Source organism: Copadichromis virginalis, linkage group LG7 (genome assembly GCF_057382275.1).
Source record: "Copadichromis virginalis isolate Kocher_CV1m ecotype Utaka linkage group LG7, C_Virginalis_male_GT1.1, whole genome shotgun sequence".
NCBI classification, from domain to species: Eukaryota; Metazoa; Chordata; class Actinopteri; order Cichliformes; family Cichlidae; genus Copadichromis; species Copadichromis virginalis.
In genome coordinates this window covers 19,860,996-19,888,205 of record NC_140624.1, presented here as the reverse complement: position 1 = coordinate 19,888,205, position 27,210 = coordinate 19,860,996, and the positions used below count along the sequence as shown (strand labels likewise).

General features: G+C 37.9%; 1 long non-coding RNA gene across 2 annotated transcripts; it reads left to right on the top strand.

The window, feature by feature from the left end:
* Positions 1 to 23,554: 23,554 nt before the first annotated feature.
* LOC146704920 (uncharacterized) lies at positions 23,555 to 26,625 on the top strand. 2 transcript variants are annotated; one of them, XR_014921238.1, is made up of 5 exons: positions 23,555 to 23,836; positions 24,257 to 24,320; positions 24,678 to 24,830; positions 25,202 to 25,287; positions 25,876 to 26,625. It is a non-coding gene; the product is annotated as an uncharacterized LOC146704920 (long non-coding RNA). The 2 variants fall into 2 exon arrangements; XR_014921237.1 differs by having other exon boundaries at positions 23,555 to 24,320.
* Positions 26,626 to 27,210: the final 585 nt, after the last annotated feature.

The following is a 27,210-nucleotide window of genomic DNA, read 5'->3' as shown; positions in this document are numbered from 1 at the left end:
CATAAGTGGAAAACATTCACGACAACTGCCAATCTTCCCAAAAGTTGATATTCCAGCACATTCACCTCAACCTCAAACTGTGCAGTGCTCAGAGAAATGACAAAAAACCCCAAGCTCTACAGGTTTCAGTTAGCAGTTAAAAGTTGAAGTTCATGATAGTACAACTAAAAAATATCTGAACTCATCTAGCGTGGCTTGCTTGGAAAGGTTGCTAGGACTGCAAAGCTACATCTGAACAAACTGCAAGACTTCTAAAACAATGTCCTTTGAACAGACAAGACCACAGTGGAAATTTGTGGCCATAATTTGAAATATCCATGTCTGGCGAAACTCAAACAGCATATGGGCACAGACATCTCATACCAACTGTACAGTTGGTACCAACAGCACAGTGGTGGAGGGGTGATGATCAAGGCTTGCTTTGAAGCCACATGACCTGGGGACTTTGCAAGCATTGACTCAGTCATGAACTACTCTGTCTAGCAAAGTATTTTAGATTCAAATTTGAGGTCATCTGTCAGCTAGAGCTTGACCAAAAACAGGTCATGCAACAGGACAATGTTTCTAAGCAGAATGGTGGGAAAAACTAAATTATGTGACAACTACTTGCTTTTAACTTTATTGCCCTAAGTGACAATGGGTTAATGTAACTCTGATTTTTCCTCATCTTGCCAGGTGTACCAAGTGGCTCAGTCAGCTGATGCAACCAGCGCTATTTTATGCAATAAAATAATCTTTGTCTTCCCAAGTACATCCAAACAGATTACAACATAACAGATTGCAGCATGCACATCACACCACAACATGACTATGTTACAGGAGCATGATCAGGAATCCCATCAGCACGTCTGCAAGGAAAATAGGTCAACGTGTGCGAAGGATAACAAAAACAAATAAATGGATGCTCTGAGGAAGAGATGCCAGACTCCCCCCCCCCCCCCCCCCTCACATCATGGCTCTCCTCAGTGCAGTCCTTGTTTAAAAAATACTCTGTATGAATAACTGGTACTGATACTGTTAGCTATTAATCTATTGACAGCAACCAACCAGCCTGTTGACGTCAGGTTCAGTTACATTTGTGGACCATTTAACACCAAGAGTGTGTAATTTTGTTCACTGTCTTACATATAGTATTCCATATTCACTCTTCACAAGTGATTTCACAACTCATTCATTAGGCTATGGAAGACTGTCAGACTTTATGAACTTAATGGATGAAGCATAAAGTTTTACAGTTCTAATGTGAAGTAGTCACATTTAAACTAAACATCAGCACTGACAAGTGGTAAAATAAAAATAAATGAACCTACAAATTTACAAGGGTTAAACATTTGAACTGAACAAGAACGCAGAAAAACAGTTGTTACGTACCCATTAGCTTAGCTACTAGCTAAACTGAATCCGGTAGTCCAGTTTCCTTCCTAGCTTACATGTAAGCACAGCGTGAACATAATGTTCTTGTGTTTTATCCAGAGAAATATTTTTTTCGTATTTCTAATACCTTTGGGTGGAAAGCTCGTTTTTATATCATGGCTAACCAAGTGTGTTCTCAGTAAACATCTGTTGGGTTTCGTTATGCACTCAATTGTTTTGAAAGAGCAGCCCTACACAAATGTTTTTCTCTGCGCTGTAGCAATTAGATAAGATAAGATAAGATAGAACTTTATTAATCCCTCGGGTGGGTTCCTCTGGGAAATTCGACTTCCAAAAAAAAAAGCACAGCAACGACCGAAGTTACAGTTACAGAATTGTTATATATATACACACACACACACACACACACATATATATAAATACAGAGACAATATAAATAAAATATACAAAGGGGATAAATAGAATAAATAGGAATAAAAAATAAAAATACAAGTGAATTGCACATTTCAAGTATTGAGTCTCCTTTGGTCCACTCTGGAATGCATTAAAACTGCTAGATTCTTGCTGTAGTCACAACCAAATCTAGTACTGCAGGACATTTACAATGCCGGACTTTTTTTAAACACTGGTGCCAACCAAGTCTGTGGAGAATAGAGTTTTATACTCTCAAGCCACAATGATAGAGGCCAAGTGAGTATAGTTAATCTGGTTCGTTTACAGGGCTTGAATTAATTGTTGCCACTGCTTCCTCCAGTAGCCTAGCTTTGCTGGTCTGCTTTAAGCACCCATCAATTCTCCTGCTAGACCTCTAGAGCAGCCCAGCCAAAGAATATAGAGTAAGAACACTATATAGGTTAGAGTGTTGCAATTAGTATCACTTTTCTTGTCTTGTGTGTTTGTGAGGGTGTGTTTTTATGTCTGAATGGAATTATTAATTGCCCCGTGGATACAAGTTTGAATTTTTTGTAAAGCTACTAATATGATTTCATACCCAAATGCAACTCTCCCACTTTTCCATTCTTTCCACTGTATTCATTTGACTGTAAACCAAGTCAAAAATCATGGGGTTGTGAGAGTAGAGGCTTCAGTGCAGAGCTCTTATGGTTTACCTGAAGGACAACCACAGTGTAAATCTTCTCCCCTGGGGAAGGATATTCAGGATGTGGGTTTGAAGGAAAGCCGTGTCCGTGTGCATATGTGTGTGTGTGTGTTTGTGAAAGGGAGAGAGAGTGCACAAGGAAAGGAGAAGATTTTAACACGCATGCATGCATATGTGTTGGTGTGAGTGCATCCGTGTGTGTGTGTGTATGTGTGTGTGGTCCTCTTAGTGAGGTGGAAAATTATTTTTAAGTTCTAGTTAAATATTTGCTTTTCCTTCGAGCTGCCAATGACGTTTTTAGAACTACTAGACTTGACACTGGTGAGGTGTGTGTGAAAGCCAATACTGAGAGTGGATGTTAATGTGCGTTCCTATGAATGAGCAAAAGCATTACTACCCAAAAGGAGGAAGGCTCCAGGGCCTGCTCACTACATTGTAAGAGAGAACAACAAATTGTAAGCAATTAAAGTCATGTTTATTTTCATCACAACAGTGTTTGAACCTTTCCCCATCTAGAATTTACATTGAAAAAATACACAGACAAAGCTGCAGACATTACAAATGAGTAACTTGGCATCCGTGACACTATGGCAAAACCCAAACAAAAACCCTGGTCTGTTTAGTCAGCCTGACCAATACTTTGTATTGTGGGCAACTCTGTTTGGCTAGGTTTAACTGCAGTACAAAGGTTGGTGTAGTTTTCCAGCCTTGTAAAGAAGTTAGCCTCAATGAAAGCGACAAATAAAGACCATTTAATCTTTGATATACCTGAACCATAGCACAATTACTGATAAACATAGAATTGTAAATGTATTCTGGAAGTTTTATGTGAGATATAAAATCCATGAAAGAGATTCCCCAACCTTAAAGAGGAAGAACATGATCTTGTCAACATGTGACAGCCAGGCCATAAGGCCAGGGTCTACAGGACATGAAGAAGAAATGACTTGTAAAATCTCACCACTAGATGTCAGTAGATTGCAGTCAACTGTATTCTGTTTTCTTATTCCACCCATTTTAAGTGCATAATCCTAGCAATGCTGGTCCCCGTTCATCTGTAGTGAGTGTAGGCTCTTCAGTCTGGCTACCTTGATGTTTACCTCAGCTTTCCTTGTGAAAGGAGTCACTTACAAGACTGATGAGATGAGTTTTTGAGGATATGTTGAACGTTTCTGTTAATAAAGTGCGACTGTTTTGACGTGTTTTTTTTTTTTAAGTGGATCTGACACTGTTGGGCTGATTTGTGCTCGGACATGTACTGCAACTATGGGACTTTATATAAAGAGGAACATCTAAGTTCAGTTTTGAGTGTCATGGCAAAGTCTGTGAATACATATGTACATGTTCAAAAAAGTTTTTTTTAAAGAAGTTGCAACTAATTTCAGGTATTTTGAGGTGAAAATGAATTTAATCTAGCATAATGCAGAAACATCTGCGTTTCTGTCCTGGACACAGTTTCTTGTGTCACTCCACAAATGTCCTAGACCACTATGCTATTTTCCTCCTTCTTGCTCACCAACTGAAATCAACGGATTGTAGCACAAGTGGAAGAATGTTGATGTTTTTCTCTTTCTATCGCTAACTCTATCTCTACATCTAGGGATCTCTGTAATGCAACTTACAACATAACTGTAACGATGACGTAATTACTGAATTTAATACAATAACATGTTACAAACATTGTTTATACTGTTTGGGCATACCTTCTAAAATGGCCATGTAATATAATTTCTAGAACAATGTAAATCAAAAAAGACTCAGTTTTCCTTTGGTGGAAAAGCAATAAAATTTTTACATTTTGGTTCCTCCTTTATACCACAACTACGATCACTTGCAAAAAAGGATCCTTTCACCTGTGCGCTTCTATAATAAAGCTGCACTTAGTCTTTAATAACAAAAGTTATAGCTTCCTTGTATCTCCTTCTGGTTCTAATGCAAGTTTAAACCATTAATTCATGTTCATATGTTATATCAAAACACATCACAGCAGGTAATAGTAACATAATCCCAATGTAACTAAGAAAGTAAGTAACAAAACATTAAAAACAATGCTTTGTGACCCTGTTTTCATTCTTGTATGATGAACAATCAGCAGATTCTGAGCCTAAGATCAAAGTCTATGAGCAATAGTATCAGTATTAGCAGGGATAAATGTCTAGATCCTGTTTAGTGATCTGTATGTGAGAACAAGGATTTTAAAACAAATTCTGGAAGCCAATATAAAGTATATAAAATGGGAGTGACATGAATTCGCTTGCTGGAACGTGTTACTGCAGTATTCTGGAAGTGTCTCTTGGGTGTAGGAGATATTTATAAGAGCTAATTTATCCAATCCAGTGCACAAGGCATTACAAATCATGAGGAGTGATGATCATGGTTTCAGTTATGTTGGTGTTTAAGATAAAGTAACTGCTAAAGAGGCAGTCATGAACCCGGGTTTAACAGTGGACTAGGGTGGAAAACTTATCCAGGTAGTGAGACAGATACAACTGAATATCATCGGCACAGAAATGATAGGAAATGCTAGAAAAAGACTGAATGGTGTCAGCTAAAGAAAGGATGTCGACAGAAGATAGTAATGGACCCAGGACTGAACCACGGGAAACACTACAGATTAGCGAAGGAGTAGAGAAGCACTTAAGTGACCTAGAAGTGCAAAAAACAACCTTGAAACTATGAAACTTGAATGGTGAAAAATAAAGGCAAGATCTAGCTTTATGTTAATGACAATAGTCTTCTTGTTTCAGCTGCTCCTCTTGAGTAAATGCTCCTCCTGGGCGTCACCACAGTACATCATCTGTTTCCATCTCATCCATCTCTCTTAGAACCATCTACAATATACACCCATCTCCAAAGGATAAACAGAACAAAGATCAACCCTCCCATAAATGAGACTGAGCAATTCTGTGGAATAAAGAGGCATTACCCACCAACACAATGCCAAGTGGCTAATAAACCTACAAATAACCTCCTAGAACAAGACCCAAACAGAGGAAGAGATCCAACAGTGAGTATTTGGCATGAAGCGCTGGACAGCCAGAAAGCAGTCTTTCTGGTTGAAAAAGATAACAACATGCCAAAATTTCCTGACAACACAAATAAGTGACCTGTTAACAACACTTACTTAAAATTATTGATGATCCTAATCATGAAGGAACACCTTAAAATAACTGGCTGATAACCCGCTTACAAAAATTAGGATGTTTTCTCTTGGGTATCATAATAGCCAAGCTGAGAGGGCACTGGAAAAAACACAAGAGGGTTAAAGCACAAGCTTCAAGGTGATTGAACTGACTGACTGCATGAAAATGTACTAATTGTTCTATAATGATTGGTGCCACACAAAGGTAACACTGCACTGATAATATTCAACAACTTACTGGAGCCATGAAAAACACTTGTGGAGCCTACTATAATGTCTCAAGTCACTAACAAATGCAGAATGTACCACGATGATATATTTTTCCTGCTGTTATTCTGCATACACCACGATCACCCCAGTCAGCTCAGTGCAATGTCCATAAGTCGACTGACAGTCAGCCAGCTCCTAAACATGAATTTCAACCTATATTCCAGCAGTGAATGAGACACTGACTTAGTGATCCAACTTTGCCAGGATTTGCGGTGAGGTCTGTTGGTTGGACAGCATAATTGTGGAAGGGGTGAAACTACTGTAAGAAAATATCTGATATCACATGGGCCAATAACAAATATGATTAGGCTGCAACTAGGTCAGTCACAGGCAAATCTCTCCAGAGGACTGTAATTTCTAATTTTCTTTTTAATTAAAAGGTTTTATGGTCCTTAATTTAGATTTACTAAAGAGAAATAAAACACCTTCAATATTTTTTCTGTTTCAGGTGACAGATATGCAGGTAAAAAATATGTGGGGGGTTTTCTTTTTTTTTTTTTGCAAAACCTGCTGAAATTCCTTTGAAGTCTTAAAAGTACCCCCTCATTGGCATTTTCCTTCAGTTTTCCCCACCTGCAAGGAGCGCTACCTACACCTTCTCTGCTTCCCAGGCTCATCATTCCAGCACATCTCTCAGCACTGATTCTCTTATCCTCCACTATAGTCTGCCAAAAAAGCACCTGAGGGCCTGCACTACTCTGGTATTTCTGCTGAAAGCTATAATAAATCATTTGCCTTTTGTGTCTCAGCTTTCTGCCAATTTTGCTAATGTGTTTTCTCTTCTAGATCTTTGTTTTGGAGTTGAAAGATACCTACTTTAAATATATGCAGGAGTGAACGAAGAAGCATCCCGTGGAGTCTTAGCACACTCAGTGATTCTGGCTCCTTGTCATCACTCTAATGCCCCATTTCCCCAGGTTGAATAGGACAGGAAGCATAAAGCTAGAGATATTTGGTGAAAGTAACAGGTAAAGGAGAGGGGAAGACTGAAAAAGAAAAGGGCTTTTGTCAGGAACTGAATATTGGATTTAAAGACCCTGACTTTTGTTGCTGTCCACAAGTGTTTTGACCATAACCCTATATCAAATGCCAGTGACTTCGGTTGTGGTAAAATGATTCTGCAGGGAAGAAAGCATGGTGTTTACTTAAGGGGGAGAATTTCACATTTTGACCAAATTGACTCTGTATAGAGAGCAGCTCAACAGGCCATGTAAATATCAAAAGACCTTTAATGAAACCACAAGGTATGACAGTTTCCAAAGTACATATTATCTATGGAGAGGTCACAGTGGGAAAGTGGCCTGCCATCCTTTTGCATTTCTTCTGGTGGCCAGAAAGTCATGAGCGATCACTGGAATTTTTTTGGTCAATGCTTCTTGTTTGAGCTCAAGGCTTCCTGACAACCCCTTCCTGACTGTGTCATCCCCCCGGCTCATAGAAACTCGTGCACATGTGTTTCCACACTTGCACATGCAGTCACATGTGCACGCACAAACAGACAGACACATGCGTATTTTGCCATCCAGTTCAGTGACTTGGAGCTCTTGCAACGGTCCTAAGTGGATTTAGGACCATTCTGAGTTGGTGGGAGCAGACTTCCTGAAAACAAAGGAATGGACTAATCTGCAGATTTGCCAGTGGATTTGATAAAAGCCCATGTTCTAAGCCAAAGTTTCCCTGACCTCTTGTTAAAAACTGCTCATGTCTCCCACCCATCCCTCCCTCCCATATTCTTTTTATGAGCTGAGGGAGAGTGGATTACCGGGGGTACTGTGTCACTAATTAAACTCTTCTCTCTGTTCCACCCCCTTCAATCTTCTATTCCACATACACTCAGACAATCAGCACTTTTTTCCATTTTGGCACAACTTTTGTATTGAAAAAGGCTCATGTCGATTCCCAGCCGGAGTAAAGCACAGCGGTGTCAGGGTCACAAGTCAAAGGTCAATCCTGAGAGGTTAGGTGGAGGTTAATAAGGTGTTTTGTCACTTGAATAAAAGGTTTAATCTCCCTGCGACTAAAAAGGATGCACCTTTTTTTTAGAAAGTTTTACAAATAACCACCAACCACTCTTCTTTCAAGTCCTCCACTCTTTGTAGTCTACCCTTTGTAGCTTATCACAGCAAAGCAAAACCTATCAAAGCTATGGATTGTGCTGGATTAATTTACAGCAACATTTTCTACAAACCTAATCTTTATCTGCGCATCATCTTTCTTATAAAGCGCTTCCTCAGATGTCTGTGCAGAAGGCTAACTAGCTGATTCCTTTGAAACAATTAAAATTCCAGCCTTTGTCCTCCACTCTGTGAGCTGTCTTGAATCACAGAGCTCATTTGGGCACTGATGCAGCTTTGCTGAAAGGAACCCTCTTGATGAGGCTATTATTTTAATGGGAAGAGATTTTGAATATTCATTACATGCATGCAGCCATCACTGACACACAAAGCATAGATAATGACAGGAACCAAACGCTGGCAACGCGCCAGGTCTGAAAAAAGCATTACCCACTTGCCAATCTGCAGTACCAGTGGCTCAACTAGACAGCTGCGGACAATAAAGTGGAAAAGTGGCCTCCTTTATGGTCTTTACTGCTCTAGAAAAAAATCATAGTAACATATCTACTATCATCATTAGACTTGTCATTTATTTGACCATATAATGTAGTATTATTTCACTCCAAAACCAGGAGTAGTTTTTTTTAAGCAATGCCTGCTGAGTGTTTTCACAGCGTTTCCAAAAATAGATGCTGTGCTGAGAGCAGACTGGAGTTGAAACTGCAGAATGCATTTTCTTATGCCCACGTTTCCTGTTTACAGTTTTTTTTTTCTGCTTACTTCCTTATGGGTGAGCAATAATTTCTTTAGATGCATTTTTGTGCTGCTCTTGTATATAAATTTGTATGGTTTCTTCTTCTTTTTTTTTTTTTTAGAAATTTAGCTTAATTATTCAGTATAACTGTTGCTAACAGATGCGTAAACATTCAGGAAAAATTGTTTGCAGAAATTCAGTGCAACACGTGTGAAATGCGTCTGTTTTGAATATGCCTGACTGCTCCTACGAGGAAACCCACAACATTAGGTCAAGGCCATGTGGTGTGTTGTGCCACTGATGGTGAAGAATGTGACAGATTGAGGACAAACAGGCTTTTCCACAAACAAAAATACAGGGAAAATCCACATTTGCTTTTTTCCACTTGTTTGTGAAACAGCCACTCACTTATTGTTTTTGTGTCAGTGTGAATTACAGTAATCCTTCTCTATAACTGCCCATTTACTTGCAAAATGAATCTCGGACACAGTCAAATAGACTTTACTGGGAGAGCACTACATTTTTATTTGTGTTTTGTGAGTTTTACTCATTTTGATTTTGATTGGAATTTTGCAAACATTGGAGGATTATAATGCACCAGCACCATAAGCCACCATAATAATTCACCATAATAAGGCAACATCAGCAGTAATGACACCTGAATAAGATTTATATTGAATTGGAGTGTAACTTTGCCATGTTGGACTCTAATTTTCTCTGGTCCCCTCCCCAATCGGACCAGGAGTGACATTTTAGCCACATGCTCTCCTTAAATTGCTGGCTGTCTGAGCGGTGTCCAAAAAACAAAATGTAGGTTTTATAGATAATTGGGAAACTTTCTGGGGAAAACCCAGTCTTGTCAGGGGAGACAACATCCATCCCATTTTAGCTGGAGTAGCTCGCATTTCTAGAAATCTGGCCAAATTTATTACACCTCTCTGCAACTTCTTTTCTCATTTAATCCACCCAAAAATGCATTCCCATAGATATTGTGTCTGCTCCCAGACCACCAAAAAACAAACCAAAATAAGTAAAATAATTGTTTAAGCATAGAAATTCACAAAGACAGGACAATATCCTCATCCTGAACATGACAGCTTCAACATGCATTTAATTGTTAGACTCATTTGACTTCTCTGAAACATCCACAAGTGGATATTGTTGTGACATATGGCATAGAAACTGAACATTTAACAGTATTCCCTGTAACGTGTAATTTATTGAAAAACATGTAAATTTACTATAATGGATTACGCAGATGTGGGGAATAAATTTCATTACAGTAGATGTCTTTCTGAAAATGCTATAATTAAGCATAAGGATATAATTTCTCCACTATTACCTTCTTTAATGCCATTTACCAACACCGCTACCTAAACTCTGCTCCCCCTGGGGTTGATTATCATGCTAATAGTGTTAAATCCTCACTGCCTATGACTCTAGATGTGACTACGTACTGTGGCTCCTCTGAAAAAGAAAACCTAAAATCAGAAGTGCTTCCTTGTTTTAACTTACAAATGCATACATTAAAGTAGGTAACCCCTAATTTGGAGAGGGGATAATGTCGCTTAAAAAAAAAGTCCCCAGTGAAGCAGGGACATCTTACGATACATCACTAAATGATGAAAACAAGTACAATCACAGGTTTCTTTAAAGAACTGTAACAATGCTGACAAAGTGTTCTGTTGAATCAGTGCAAGGAAAGAACTATGGGCACATTACATCTGCATCCTGCTTTCTTATTTCTCAAGAAAAGGAAAATGAACTGTACAGTTACACTGACTTTAACTTTGCCAGCTGTGGATTACTGAAAAGAAAAGATCATCAGTAATCCTAGGAGTCTTCGTTTTTATAACCCTTTGAAGTAGCAGACACATGGCTGTTCAGCATTCATGAGTCAGTGAATAGGACTATCCCAAGGCAGAATTCTACACATTTTCAGGCTCAAATCAACACTAAACAGCTAATCCCAAAGATATATGTATTGCCCAGTGACAAAATGTTAATGATGGCCTGTAGTACCACAGATTCTTACACAATACGATGTGGTTTCCCCTTTGAACGCTCTGTCTCATTTGGCAAACAAACCTTTAATAATATCTGCTTTTCCCCGAATTTCTACAAGTATTTTAATGCCGTCTAGTATTCTTTTTAAACCGAAAAAAAAAATGTGAGAATAACAACCAATATTCAGCAGTGCCACCAGTGATTCCTTTATGCATCCTTTTGAATTATTATTAGTATAGAGTCTTGGTTCTTTGCACTCAGGAATTTGAAGTGTTCTTTTTCACTGATGTTCTCTGTGTGGTTAGTTATTTCAATGGTGGGTTACAGCTGCTCTGCCTATGCTATTTCTCCCAGGATTCTTGCGCATCCTGTGGTTTGGTATCACCCAAAGGTGTCTGATGTATTTGGCCGTTGTGCTCGGCTGGCCCGCTCTGTGGTCGCCCTCTGTTTGGGTTTCTGCTTCATGCTCAGATTAGCAGCTATCTCCACTGGGCTCTGCCTTTTCCTGGAAGCTGGCTCACTCATTGAGTATTTGCTTATGTTTTAGTGTGAACTGGCATACTCCACTCCAGATAGTCTGCTCTGAATAGTCCTGCTTTGTGACAGGAGCTATTGTGCACTTCTCTAAACCTCTAGCTATTGATTTACAATGATTTTAAATTTGACTCATGCACTGAACAACCACTTAAACTAGCACTTAATCTCTTTGAACATAAACAAATGTCCAAATCAGATAATAAACTATAATGACATCCTCATTTGATACCAGTATTATTTTGTTTCCAAACATTCAGATTAAACCTTTTCAGTCAATATGCACCTTGTTTTTTATGTTGGAATAACAGGCAGTACACTTGGACAATATACATAAGGTCTCGTGCGTGCACACTTAATGTGCCTATATGGTTTTTGTTGTGTCTGAGGCAGACGTCTGCAATTTAGGGGCTTCTTTTTCGTTGATATATCTTGTTGCACTTGAGTGCATCTTCCAGGCTCAGAGCCTAGAGTTTAGCATGAGATTTTAGCATATCGGTTGCACTGCTATACACTAGCTACCAATATCCCACACAACCAAAAAACCACAATCAGTCCTAATACAACTATCACATCACACATAAAAAGTTCTTCCTCACAGCCTGCTTATCTCTTCAAAACATTTCATCAAAGTTAAGTGACACTCTTAAGTGATCTCTCCTAAAGATATACACAGCTTTATTGCTCTTTACAGGTCCAAGGATATTCCTTTGCTAATGAGAGTGTGTGGTTGCACTGAACTGTAATGTACAAATTGGCAGAGCTGATTACGCTGCCCTTTGCCAAATTTATCTGGTAATCTTCTGCCTCTCAGTTTCATTTACCCTCTTAATCTCTGTCTTGTTGGCAGATATATAAGACTGTCTCAGCGGGCATGTATGTTTCAGCCTCCCTTTGAGTGATAAGTAGAACCCAAGACGTGCCAAGTGCTGTTTCCCAGAAGTTTATCAAAGGATGCTGCAGTGCTCTCTTGCTCCCATTCGTTGTGCTTATTTGCATTTGTGATTAGTCTGGCTCTACTGGAAGTATGGCCTCATCTTTGTGGCATGAATCCAAGGCCATTTTAGAAATTCTTATAATATATGGAAAGCTTGGCGTTACTTTATGGCTCTGTTAGTATCTCAATAGCTGTGATTTTCCTCATTTATATTAGTAAATTATGTGTTGCAGAAATTTGAAAGAAATGGAAACAGATAACTTTTAGTAAGAAAGAATTTTCAGAGTGTGCCAGTTTGGTATTCTTTGAATTTTAGCCAATATCATATTTAGGCTTTTTTTCCCCAACACATTTTGCAAACATCTTGCAACAGGTTTTCATATATGGATGAATGACTAAAAACACAGGCTGAGGGACAGAATATAAAAAAGGATATTGGTGAGACATTTGCCTGACAGAGAGCTAACACATCAGGGGCTCAAGCCCATTCTCACAAGAGACTGCTGGTTTAGATTTGGAAGCTAAGGCAAAGTGCCAGATGTTCTTTTCACTGGGGATGAGCCACTAATCTGAATTTGTGTCCCACTGATGGGACTTCCTGACTAGTTGAGGATGTTGTCATCATTGGTTATTGTTGAACTTGGTCATAGGTTGTGGTGATTGGTGGGGTGTCACAGGAACCACAGCCAAGCAGTCATCACATGCAAGGCAGAGGAAGAGAGGGGAGGGGAGAGTGGCTTTGAGCTACTCAGTTGCAGTCATGTACTCCACAAGACTTCTGAATGTGTCCTGTGGTATCAAGCACTAAGTAAGTAGCAGCAGATCAGGCCAATGCATACTTGATCAGATTGTGTTGTGAGGAATGTAGAGGCCCTTTAAATGCCTTAAACTTTTTTTCATATTCCTCCAGCCACTCCTGAGCAATTTTTGCCATGTGCCTGGACAAACTGTTGCCATGAAGGGGTGTATGTGGTCTAAAATCTGTTAAAGTAAAATCCACATGCTTGTCAGGACTCCAAATTCCCAATCTCCAGGTTCCCTCCCAATGTGTTGGCACATCCTTTCAGTGACAGCAGGAACTATTGCTGCAGCTTTTAAGAGCAGAGAATACTGCAAATTTTCCTTCATATTATTTGTATTTTTACAGTTTTGAGAACAATTTTTATGTACTTTTGTTTATTTTTTCCTTCAAATTTCAGATGGGTTGTTAACAACAGATTTTTCTATGTTATGACGAACCCAGCACACACTTTAATGTATTTGTATGTCCATAAGTATGGTAAACTAAGAATTGGGTGATGGGTTTAATGCTATTTCCTCCTTTTAAAATAATTTTACAAAATTCTTAGATAGTTAATCAGTCAACCCTGAGAGATGCATTCACTCTTTTCTTAGGACTGTGTCAACATGTCAGTACTTGTATAAATCTCTCATAGGGAACCAGGTGGCTCAGTTTTGCCACATCAGGTTAGTTTTGACACTAAGTTGTCAGTAAAACATTCTTCTAAGTACTTTCCTGTGCTTGTCTAAGCAGCTTTAATCAATGTATTATCTCAAATCCTACAAATCTCACCCTGCAGTAGACTAAAAGAAACAGTATATCAGTACCAACACTCTTTAACTTAAGTCTGCTCGACTTAAAAGCAGGCCTACAGTAGAAGAACTGTATTTACTTTTCTGGTTACAGTTGAGAGCCTTTTGAAAGAAACCAGCTTCTGCACCACAGGAAAGGTGTCACGGTTTAGCAAGGTGTGGGCATAGCACATTCTTGGATTTGAATGCCAACCCGCTGGTGGAAGCCACCCTGCTACTGTCCCTCATGTGGCTGTTGAATGGAGGCTGTTGGATGGCAAATGAGAAGCTTCAGGGATGGGTTCACGTTGAGGTAAACAGAAAGTGTGACTCACCGCTTGTCCAGACCACAGACAGATAAGTCTGCCACACTGTCTGTCAGCCACCGATGATGTAACAGGAAACAAACCCCCACTCCCCACATCACCACCCACCATCCACTATGCTGCGTTTGTCATCTGCCTCTTTTGCTGACAAGCTGCTTGGTATAGGCCAGGTTAGCCCAGGGCAGTCGCCACAGAGTTCTCTGTTCCCTCCTATTTTTTGCCTATTAGTCACCTCCCAGACTAAACCAGCTGATTCCTTCTTGCCACTGTGATGCTAAAATAGTTGCATTATGTGATTGCCATCTGCCCAGCCAGACATGAGCTGTGTTCAATAAATTGCGTTCTTTTCTTCGGCATCCCAGACACCCTGCCTTAAGATGCAGATGTGAATTCAGGCTGATGTTTGTCACGCACAATTTTCTCTCCAGCTAAGTGGGACGCAGAGCAGCAGCGTGGCCTTGGTTCAGCGGCACTCGCTTTATCTACATGCCTAACATTCATCAGCTGGGTATAGGCAGTAGTGTGTTCACGGCAGTCTTGGCTCATTGCACCTCAGACATCAAACCACCACCATACCCACCAGAGCAGACATTCAGCGGAAAGGGAAAACATAATGCTGTAATTCCCATGGGAGAAGACAAAGGAGGAAAAAACTTTGTGTATTTGTGGTGGTTATGTCGACCTCATGGAATTTATGGGTTCATAATTAAAGGAAGATCTCAGTTTAGTCTTTTTTATAGCACCTCATTGACAAAAAAAGAATGCACGGTGGATGTGCATTGTCTTCTCACCACCAGCTTCATAGCTTATCTCACTCATTGTGATTTTTCATTTAGGATGACTTCACCTTGTGGTGTGCACAAGCTTTCCTTTCCAAATGTAGCAAGTTTCACTAAAAAGTCTCACAAAGAGGAAGTGATTGCAAAATAAACCATCAGATAAGCTATCTGTTGATATGATTCACAGTAAGTAAACTGCATGATAGTGTCCTGATACTGTATATGCAATACAGCAAATCTGTCATTGCACCATGGGCAAATGTTTAAAAGGTTTGAAAAGCATGAACCATGTGTCAGACACCTGGCACTTCTTTTAGGTCACTGTAATGCTTTGGACTGATGCAATACACAGTCCACTACACAGTTATCTTTCTTTTACTCCATGCAAATATTCAATATTTCCTACCTAAAGATGGTCCTTTTCCTGGGGTTCTTGTCTTTGTAAAGTCTGCAAGTGTATTCTTAAAGAGAATAGATGCTCTCACAGACACGGAAATACAGCATATAAGGCCATACTAGAGTTTGTAGAATTTTAACAAGTTTGTAAGTTTTGTAATTTTATTAATTAGTCTTCAGGAACAGTTCTCCATGCTTCTTAAAGGACACCTAAAAGCTCTTCTTTGGATGATGACTGCCTTTCGCTCCGGGGAGGCCAGTTCATGTCTGATAGTGTTCCATTGTGCATTTTTCTATCATCTTTTCACTGCATTAGCAGTGTGTTTGGGATCATTGTCATGTGAAAAAAATGGAACCTGCCTCATGTTTTACAGATGACTAGATGCTTACTCTTGTACCTCTGTATTGTAAATACTGAAGACAATTTAAGTCAAAGATGTCAAATTTGGATTCATCACTCTATAAGGCCTGCTGTCACTTTTAATCCCGCTCTTGTGTAAATTGGCATTCCTCAGCCGTATCTCCCTGTTTCCCTTACTTAAGAATGACTTCTTGACAGCCACCCTTTTTTAAAAAAAAAAATATGACTTTCAAATACTGTCAATCTGCTGTAGATATGTTTTTAGGCCTGCCACTTCTTGCCCTATTTTCTTCAGTTTTTTTTAAGGACAGTGCACACCATGAAAAGATATGCCAAATATTTGGCTAATAGGTTTTGGGGAATCACCTTGTTGATACACAAATAGCATTTTATGTCCATACAACTAATGTATCTCTGTAAGTTATATTTGTTTTGTTGTGGAATCAACTAAAGAAATGGGACCAAATGATGTGTTTTGGGGACATGCTTTAAACAAAGTCACTAAAGACACAATTTAAAATGGATTTTATTGCCAAGTTGTCCATTACTGTATACATTTACATGGCACTGGTTCACCCCTTGAGTTGGGCTTTTTTATGCTTAAATTCATAACAAACCAAAAACATTTCCCTGAAAATGACTGAGCAGAAGAACTGGAATAAAAATGAGTGAAACTGCAGCCAATCTCCAAAGAAATGTTTGAAAGACCTTCACAAATCTTGGAGAACTATTTGTCAAGACTTTAAATAATTACCAGAAAGTCTGTCTCCCTATATGTAAAATATAAAGAAATGAGAGTTGACTCATTTTGTGTGCTTCTATCATTCATTTAGTTTGATTGAAACCTTTTGTAAATAAAGGTAAGCGCTGAAAACAAACATCAGCATGCTTTACTGTTCAGCAACATGTATCAGTGTCTATGGGTGGTCACCATTATAGTATTTTTTTTCCCAGCACATGCACAGCCAACTCTTGCGCTCACATGTTTATACAAGATTGTGCAGGAGCTTCAGAGATGCAGTGAAAGTGTATAATATGGGCCACAAGCAGTGGCAGCTAACAGTATGTGGGTTAGCGTTACCAGTAGGGCCAGTAGGACACAGCTCTCAACACCAGCCAGAAGAGCTGCTGAGAGGGGTCCTGGAATTCACACGCATAATTATCACTCTCTGCTCAATGGCTTTTAAAGGCTCACCGTACTTGTATAAGTGTCTTTGTGTGTGTGTGTGTGTGTGTGTGTGTGTGTGTGTGTGTGTGTGTGTGTGTGTGTGTGTAGGACATACGATGGCGTGTGTATTTGTCTTTGTGTGGTTTCGGGAACAATGCCACATTCAGTTGTATCAGCATCACTCACCTCTTTGCTAATTCATATTTTGGTTAAAGCCTCTTTTCTGTTTGTTTTGACAATTCGCTGTGGGAAACACAAACACACGTGAACTGTTCACTCTCCGTGTTTTCCATACCTACATGAATCTTCCTGTGTTATAAAGTATCACTTGCAGGTACCGTCTTGTGTTCCCGCAGCACATCATTAATAAAGCGAATGGGAACAGCTGTTAGATGAGCTTTAGGTTGTTTTGCTCTAACACTAGGTGTCAGTGTTGTGTCTGACTCTCCTAATACCAGCAACAACTTTACATTCCTCCCTTTATTTCAGACTTTGAAATTCTCTCACTCTCCTGTCTCTGTCATTAAACGGGGGGGAAGGGATATTACTCGGAGATGTTCGGATTTAAATTTTACTATTACCATTCTTGTTGGAGAAAATTTGGTGATGGCATGACACCGTTTTGACTGTTCGTTCAACCGCTTTGAAAGTCCCTCATAGAACAAAGAACCTGCAAATAAAGTGGTACACACGCGCTTGTTAATAAAGCGTTTGAAGTTTTGTGTTGACTGATTAATTCATCAGTTAAGCTTGTACTTCTCATTCTCTCAAGTTTTATGAAACACCCCATAAAAAGCCAAACACATCTTTAAAACAAAATTCCTCTATTAAAACTCATTTATAGATTACAACTGGTCTAGATTCCTTTCTTCACGTCCATAAAATGCAAACTCATATTATGGCCTATTTATTATTTTGCTATTAAAAAAATATTAAGCAAGGAAGTGCATGACCTGCTGAATGTCTGATTTTTTAAATATAACATATTGTTTTATTCACAATGTACATTAGCAGTTTGACCTTTCCAAGGGCTTCTCACTAAAGAACTGATAAGGACTGAGGAGAACACACTCCATTATATCTATATTACCGGTTAAAACCGCAAGGAAGATGGGTCTGCAGAATGTCAACAACATACCGTGAACTATGGAGCAACAGCATCCAGAGCTAACAGGACATGATGTCTGACCTTTCACATGGGCTCAACCCAACTTCATTTCCTCTACTGTCTCATTTCCATTTCCTTATGAATTTAATCAATCTTTTCTTCTCTTTGCTGGCATTTATTTATAGGCATAATAATTAATTTTGGACTACAAGCTGTTTTTGATCAGGGAAAGGATTTGTATTCTAGTTGTAACTGTCTACATTCAGTAATCACATTAGTCATCAGTCATTACTTATACAAATCTTCCTTGTGTCTGCACACTTGGGCTACAATCAACTCACTTTGGTTGGATGAGGTGACTTTTGTGTGGGTGTGTTGGGGGGTGAGGGGGTTCCTTGGCATTGTTCAGCAATTGGCAAATGCAAAATCAATACTGTGTAAGATAATCAAATATGGTAAAAAAGTGATATAGATGACTAAGGAACTGACTCTGACTCTTGGAGCAGATTTAAAATGTGCACTTTGGATTTAGGCTTGTATTTTTGGACTTTTACTCTCTTAATGCTGGTAACATTTTCATCAGCCAGAGCACAAACTATTCAAACTAATTTGGCCATCACACATAAACTAGCTCCATTATCTTTGGCCCTCTCATTTAATCTGTGGCAGGTCAGAATCACACACACATCATGACTCATGGGCTTGAGCACAAACTTATTCTTTCATCTCGCTTGCACTGCTGAACAGTCCACTCAGAGAGAAAGCTCTTCTTTGTGGTGCCCACAGCCCCAGACATGTGGTTCACTTGTGCAACAGGATTTTCTTTTTTACTATGTTTTCATCCAACATAAAATATTCTTGTGAGTTAACAATCCAAAATTTTTTGACTACGTCTGTAAGCAATGGAAATGATTAAAAACCGTAAGCTAACATGAACAAATCTTGATATATTGATTGAGTACTAACATATCTGACATCCAAACATTTACACAGACTAATGATGGCATTCTCCTCTCAGGCAAGGAGCCTAACAGAGTTTATTTGTACATTTTAATGATTTTATAAGCTAATGGAGGACTATTGTTGCTTAATGGCTTGGCTGACTGCATTGACATTGTTGTAATAGTATGTTTATTTTATGAGGGCGATGGATGAGGCTAGGGTAAACCCAACCATGGCCTGGCTGTCACCAGGTCAGAGATGTGATGCTGTTCCTCAGGGCACTCTAATGGCATGTGTAACTTGCTTTGACAACAAAGAAGAGTCAAAGTCAACAAGAAAAGACACAAAAGCACATGGAGTCCAGCAGAATTTTAGTTGAGTTGTTGGGTATTACATGCTTTTAATTGAGAACTGATGCCATGGGGTGAATTAAAAATAAAACATTCAAATTGTAAACTAGAAACTATACTTATCAAGTAATAGGTCAAAAGTGCAGGTGGTGGAGTACCTGGGGTCTATCTGTGCACATGCATGAAAGTGGTGCAAATTCTGTCCATGCCAGATACAGTGTTTCTGTTTTCTTGTTTCTACTCTTTCACTGTGTTGATCTTTGTGAATTGCTTTTTGGCCTGGCTTTTGATTTTGAATAGAAAGATCTTGTGCATCCTCATTAGGATTAGAAAGGTTTTTTCCTGAGTCAGATTGGACCTTTGGTGCTAATGCAAATCAATAAACTCAATCACCTGCAGTTAGACTTTTTTGCATTATTCCAAAAGAAAAAAGAAAAAAAAGCTTTACTATCAGAATTATAAATGAGTTATAGGGTAAAAATGAACAACTGTACAGTTTTATTTAAAAAATTAAAAATTTTTGGAGTGTTTCTTGTTAACCCAAACCATTTTCTTTTTTAAACGCCTTTTTAATATTTGGAATCTGGTGAAGTGTGCCTTTTACAAAATCATAACTTTATTTTTGGCCAAGCTGTTAGAATAGGTTTTAAATTCAATTCAATTCAATTCAATGTTATCTATACAGCACCAAATCACAACAACAGTCCCCTCAAGGCGCTTTATATTGTAGGGAAGACCCTACAATAATACATACAGAGAAAACCCCAACAATCAGGGTTAGGGGTTAGGGTTAGGGTGCTCACCCTATGAGCAAGCACTTTGGCAACAGTGGGAAAGAAAAACTCCCTTTTAACAATAAGAAACCTCCAGAACCAGTACCAGGGAGGGCGGCAACCTGGCACAATAAGTTGGGATGAGAAAAGGACGACGGGACAAAACATATGCTGTGGAAGAGAGCCAGAGATTAATAACAAGTAATGATGTGATGCATAGAGGACTAATAACACATAGTGAGTGAGAAAGGTCACTGAAGAAGAAACACTCAATGCATCATGGGAATCCCCCAGCAGCCTACTCCTATTGCAGCATAACTAAGGGAGGACTCATGGTTGTCAGATCCATCCCTAACTATATGATTTAGCAAAAAGGAAAAAAAAATTCTTGAGTAACAACGCCAACTGTTTGCTGTAAACAAGAAGGTTTGGCCTCTGGTGATTTCAAATTTTCTTTCTGATTGGTAATTTTACATGTGACTATAACTGAAAGTACAATCTGTTGCCTCCGTGGTGGATCTTGGTGTTGTTCCTACATCATCATCAACGCGAGATCAACATTTCAGCGGCTAATGCCACAACAAACAAACACGAGTAACCTAAATTTGGACAACAGCAAACTTAACTTGATAGTATATTTATTATATTTTATACATTAATAAAGAAAACATTGAAAATAAAATATCATTTGTTCAAGAAGAGAGTTTTATATAAGCAAGGGTTTTTTTTTTTCTCTTTTTGCCCACAGTTGCAAAGTTGATCCAACATTACGATGATGATGCAAGAACAACACCAACATGGGGATATCAGTTACACCTATGTGAACCTATGTGCCTGTACAGTTGTCTGACAACAACAACAAAAACAAAACAAAAACAGAAAATTAAATCAGAAAAGTTCTCATGTGAATACCTCCTACTGGCCATCAGAAAGAATGCTTAGTCAGAGTACTTCTCCACTTGCTATTTAGAGACAATTTCCATCTTTTGCATACAGGCAGTGACAAAATGAAGTGGGGGTACAGTACTTGTGCGTTGCATTGGTCTCATTTCTGCACTATGAGAGTATTTTTGTTTATAAACTAGTAAAATGAATACAAAGATTGTATAGGAATGTATTTATAAGCCAAATGGACCATTCCTAAATGAGTTAATGTCAAGAAATGAAGACACTTGCTATCTCTCAGGTTCAGTTCAGTTCAGTTCAGTTCATTTTTATTTCAAACATTTCAAACATGTGCCTTCACAATCATTACAAAATATCATTCCATTATTTGTTTGAAAAGGAGTAGGCTGAAGTATTTACTTATTTGTCCCTACCCCTTCAAGTTTTACCTCTCATTCATTTAATTTTTTTTTGTCTTAAATTAAACAAACAACATATGAAACATATAAACATATGAAGTAAAACAAAACATAACATACATAAATCAAAAACAAGAAATTAGCAAGCCCCACCACAGTATAGTTTCTTTCATATGAAAAATACAGAATGTGTATATTTGCAGATACACAAGTTATGGAAAAACAACAAACCAAAACAAAACAAAAAAACAAAAAAACAAAAAAAGAACCGCAACACCATTACCAGCAACATTACCATCCTGGGTTAACCCCATTTTCTTCATTCTTATACTTATTTAAAATTAGGTTTTTATATTTTACTTTAAACTGTTTTATGTTTTGACTGTCTTTTATTTCTTCTGTTAGACTGTTCCATAATTTAACTCCTGCAATTGAGATTGACATAGTTCTTAAAGTTGTTCTAGCACTTTGTATTTTTAAATTCCATTTCCCTCTTAAGTTATACCCACCTTCTCTTTCTATGAACAATTTACAGATTTCTTTGGGAAGCAATTTATTTCTGACTTTATACATTATTTGCGCTGTTTTAAGCTTCACCAAGTCTTGGAATTTAATAGCTTGCATTTTGACAAAGAGTGCATTTGTATGGTCCCTGTACCCTACATTATTTATTAATCTAATGGCCCTTTTCTGTATTATAGTTATTGTTTGTGTGTTACTTTTGTATGTGTTTCCCCAGACCTCTACACAGTAGCTCATATATGGCAGTAGTAAAGCACAGTATAAAATGTGCAGTGCTTTCTGATCCAACATATGCTTTGCTTTCCCCAGGACGGCAATGCCCCGTGCCAATTTCCCCCGAACATAAGTAATGTGTGGCTTCCAACAGAGCTTGTGGTCAATGATCACCCCAAGAAATTTTATTTCATTTACTCTTTCTAAATATACATTGTCAACACATATTTCTACTTCGATGTTTTTCTTTTGGTTTCCAAACAACATAAATTTGGTTTTATCGAGATTCAATGATAATTTATTTATATCAAACCACTTCTTTAATATCGTTAATTCCTGTGTGATCATTTCCAAAACCTGTGGCAATTCCCCACCTGAACACAGTATATTTGTGTCATCTGCAAATATTACAAACTTTAAAATCTCCGATACTCTGCAGATATCATTTAAGTACATAATAAACATTTTTGGACCCAGTACTGAACCTTGAGGTACTCCACAAGCTATATCCATCAAATTAGATTTATATTCATTTATTTGTACATATTGTTGCCTATTCCCTACATAGCTTTTTAACCATTCCAAAACCACTCCCCTAAACCCGTACTTTTCCAGTTTTTTTAATAGAATTTCATGATTAACAGTATCAAACGCCTTCTTTAGATCTAAGAAAACTCCGAGCGCATACCTCTTATTATCCATACATTCCGTTATCTTTTCCATTAAATCTATCAGTGCCAAAGCTGTTGATCTGTTGTTTCTGAACCCATACTGACTATCTGTCATTAATTCATATTTTTCCACAAAACTGTCAAATCTTTTTATGAAGAGTTTTTCCAGTATCTTAGAGAACTGGGAGAGTATTGACACTGGTCTATAGTTTGTAAAATGATGTCTTTCACCGGTTTTGTAAATGGGAATAACTTTAGCAACTTTCATTTTTTGTGGAAAAACTCCTTTTTGAAACGACAAGTTGAATATATATTTTAATGGTTTTACGATACCATCAATAACTGTCTTTACCGTTACCATATCAATATCATTCCAGTCTGTACTGGTTTTGTTCTTAAGTCCTCTAACCATGTCATAAATCTCTTTCTCTTCCACTGCTCTTAAAAACATTGAGCTACTATTCCTTTCAATATTTTCACCAGTGTCCCTTTCTATTCCATCAACCTTTATTTCTTCTGCCAGTTTTGGCCCTATGTTTACGAAGAATTCATTAAAGCCATTTACTATCTCCTCCATGTTATTAATACTTCTTGTCCCTTCTATAAAGTACCCAGGGTAATCATTATTCCTTGATTCATTTTTGATTATTCTGTTTAATACATTCCATATATCTCTTGTGTTATCTTTATTGTGTTCTAACCTTTTAATGTAATACTCTCTTTTACAGGATCTCATTATATTAGTTAATTTATTTTTGTAAGTTTTATACTTCATTTCAGTTTCTATTGTTCTCTTTTTTATGAATTCTCGATATAAGGTATTCTTTTTTTTGCTGGCATTTTGTAGTCCTTTTGTCATCCATGGTCTTCCTGCATAGTTGTGTTTCCTACACTGAAAAAAAGGGACTGGCCATCTCTTGGATTTATGTAAGCATCTTGCATGCATTTAACACAATTGCCTCATGTTTTAAAGTTAAATGTAACTATATAGTGTAAAAGCTACATGATATGCAGAAAGGGTGTATTAAATTGTTCATATCATGTTCAGGTGACGTAAGTCAATAAGATAGCAACGTTAAATCTCGTGAAACCACGCGTGATTTCATCTCGCGGGCTTTGGATCGTGGTTTAAAAAAGGCATCCATCTCAGTCAAGTCGAGCAGCCAACTCTACGTTTTTGGTATGTCTTGATTTTTTGAATTCATTTTTACCATAATTCAGCCAAATGTAGTTAAACGTCTAGAGTGTCGCCATGTAACATGCTAAAAAAGAGCCGTTAGCTTATTTGCTGTTTTATCTGTTGTCAAAGAATTGGCGCTTTATCATTTGAATTTGTCTTTGGCACAAGAGCCGTAATATCACATTAAACCTAATTACGAGGCACTCATAACATAATTTGGTTTTCTGTGTGAATAGATTTGTCAACTGACTCTTCAGTTACATTGTGTATTTACTGCACCGTGGTGTTAGTGAGATTTTGGACATTGAACAGCTTTAGCTAATATCATCAGCGGCATTATGCTAGCTTACATCCCTACCCCTCCTGCCCTCACCTGCTGTCCTTTTGTTTTTGTTTTTGTTTTTTTTGCTGCACATTGAGAGATGACCTCTATTCTGCATTTCACCAGGAGTCAGCTGATGGATTGTGGGTTCAAGGTGTTATGGTAAGAAAGTATATTCTATTTTCGTTTCTGTAACTTAATTATAATAGGTTTTTTATAATTATTAGGTGCATGCATACTCACCCTATTAATACAACTGAGAGATCCAAAATCTGCCATAGGTTTATCTTATACCTGTATGTATTGCCAGAAAGGTGATTACTGGACTCGCATTAATGCACACTTGAACTAAAATGAGGTTGTAACTTGTGGGTTGTTGGGTTGCAAATCAGAAACAAACATCTTTGGATTTTTTTAATCCCATAAGATCTGGAAACACAGTTTTTATTCAACAAAACATTACTGATTAACCAAGCACAGTGCCTGCTGTTATTTCAAAATAATTTTATGTCATTTTAGATGAAATGCAGCATTCCAGTGCATCCCAACCATGCCTTTACAGTCAAGGTTTCTGACGGAGCTGAGTTTTTCTCTGACAGTCTGCTGAAAGTGTTTGCAAAGTGATCGGGGGAACAGTGCACAAAGCTAAAGGATGTAGCTGCCATGATGACAGTAAGAACTTTAAAATTCTTTAACTACAAAGTGTATATGTATTGCATTAGGTCAGTAAAAGATTTTTATGCTACATCCATTGAAACAGTCAACTATTACCTGTGAGTACCGATTCCACTAAAAGGATGCCATAATTTTCGTCATGCATTTACTGGCCCACTGAGAAAAAATTATCTTTTTTTAAAAATAAATGTTCTGGAAACTATATATCCATAAAGTTGATGTCAAACAGGAACTTTTGATATTGCTTTGTAGATGCTGGTGTTGCATGTTGACTGGTTTAAAAAGTCAAGAGTTTTTGTCTGGGATCATTTTCTTCTGTGCTACTGAAAAGTTCACAAATCTCTGTTTTCTTTGTTATAATACTTTAGGATGACATTAATGCTCGGAGTCCCTCATCAAAGTGCTCCGCATCTGTGTGAAAGACAATTGCAACATCTTGGTGCAGGAGTTCATGGTGAGTGTTTTATGAGTAGATTGTGGCTTTGCAACATTTAAAAATGCATTTAGTTATCCACTTGATCCTCATTGGACTGGTTAGGACCAGTAGTCCTCTTTAATAATTTGAAGTTCACATGAGGCCTGGTAGTGAACTCGGCCGCCGGCCCTTGAGGCCCCACCCCTGTATTAGGGGTCACATCAGTGTGAAAAAACTTTAAATTTGTCATTCTAATGAACAAAGGAAAATCCCACCAATATTTACATTAGCTTTTGTTTGAAAAAATGACCAACTGACCAACAGCTAACCAAATTGTGGGGCTGAAAGTCTAAATTCTAACATCTTCTGAGTGACATAACCTGGATTTCTGATGGGCCGGTGTCTTTCTAACAAAAACTAATGTAAAGCATTTGAAATTATTATGTTTTTCACCCTCTCTTAGAAACTCTGTTAGACCATGAATGGCAGCATGGCAGGCCACTCTTTGGCTATAGCTATTTACTATGTTGCTTGCATTGGTTTAAATTACTCTAACATTAGAACTGGTAGATTCAAAAGAGATGAGTTTAAAAAGGAATCTTAAAGAAATGTTTTGTGTTTAACCAGGACTTGACTGAGGCCACTGCACAGATTGAGAAAACCACAATGAACATCTGTCTCCAGAGATGCACCAGGCAATGACTTTTCTGATGTTGTTCTTCAAGATCTGGATAACGTGACCTTTGCAGTAGCCATGCTGTTTGGACCTTTTTTATTCCTTCAACATGAGTTACCCATCACAACTCTGCTACACTTTTGAGGTGATTCAATGGGTGGTAATGGAGTTGGATGCAACTCAGCTCTCAAGAAAAGCTCACAACTAAGACAAAACTGCTCCTGCAACGAAGCTCACTGTTATGCATGCAAGCTGATCAGCTCTAGGTGAGAGGACATTTAAATCTCACACTTGTTCTGCTGCATTTTTGAAGCTCAATTCCAGGAACAGATCGCAGGGTTCATTTTTATATACTCTGCAACTGCCATGAGGACGAGCTGTTTTTTGTTGTTGTTTGTTTTTCCTTTTGCTCTGTACAAGTTCTGTTTGTCTGTTTGGCAGCATTTTTAAATTTGTCTTTGTATTTTTTCTTTCTTTTACTAGTGAAGAGATGTAGCGTGAACAGTTATACAGTCTAAATATCCCATATGGGTCGTGTGAAATGGTATTTTCAGTTTCATTCAGTTGAAGTAAAGAACGTTGAATATTTCTAAGTGTGCTGTTTTGAACCAAGATGTCACAGTATGATCAGTGCTGTATTTTTTGACAGTCACTGTATCAATGTTATTTTTGCGTCTCTTGAATAAAGGTTTTGACCTGCAGGTGCTAATTTCTTTAGTTATTGGGGTAAAATGGGTAATGTTAATAGGAAGGTGTTTGCCAATTCAGTAACCTAATTTAATGTTAATGGAAACTAACATTACCTCAAATTGTTTAGTTATAATTGTTGTTTAACTGAATCTTGATGTCAGAGGCCTTAAATAGAATGTTTTGATTTGTTCTTTCCCAACATTTTTCAAAAGAAACAGTCTAATTTCTTTACTGTGATTGATTCCAGAGAACACGGAAGAACTGACATTATTTAACTGTTGATTTATATAGATTCAGTGGAGGAGTAATGTCAGTTTAATTCTTTACCTACTGCAGTGAAATTAGACATTTTGTTTTGAAAGGTTACTGGTGGATGCCAGCAACCATCTTGGAAGAGAACAATACAATCTGTTATAAGGCCTCCATTTGAAAATTGTGTATTTGATACTAGAATATAATAGCAAAATGTAATTTGAAGATAACATGTAGTATTTAAGTGACCAAGTAGTATTGGGTAAAAGTTATTGAATGGTGTTGGGATAAAGTGAAAAAATTGTGAAGGATTAAAATATTCCAAGAGCTCAAATTACTTCATC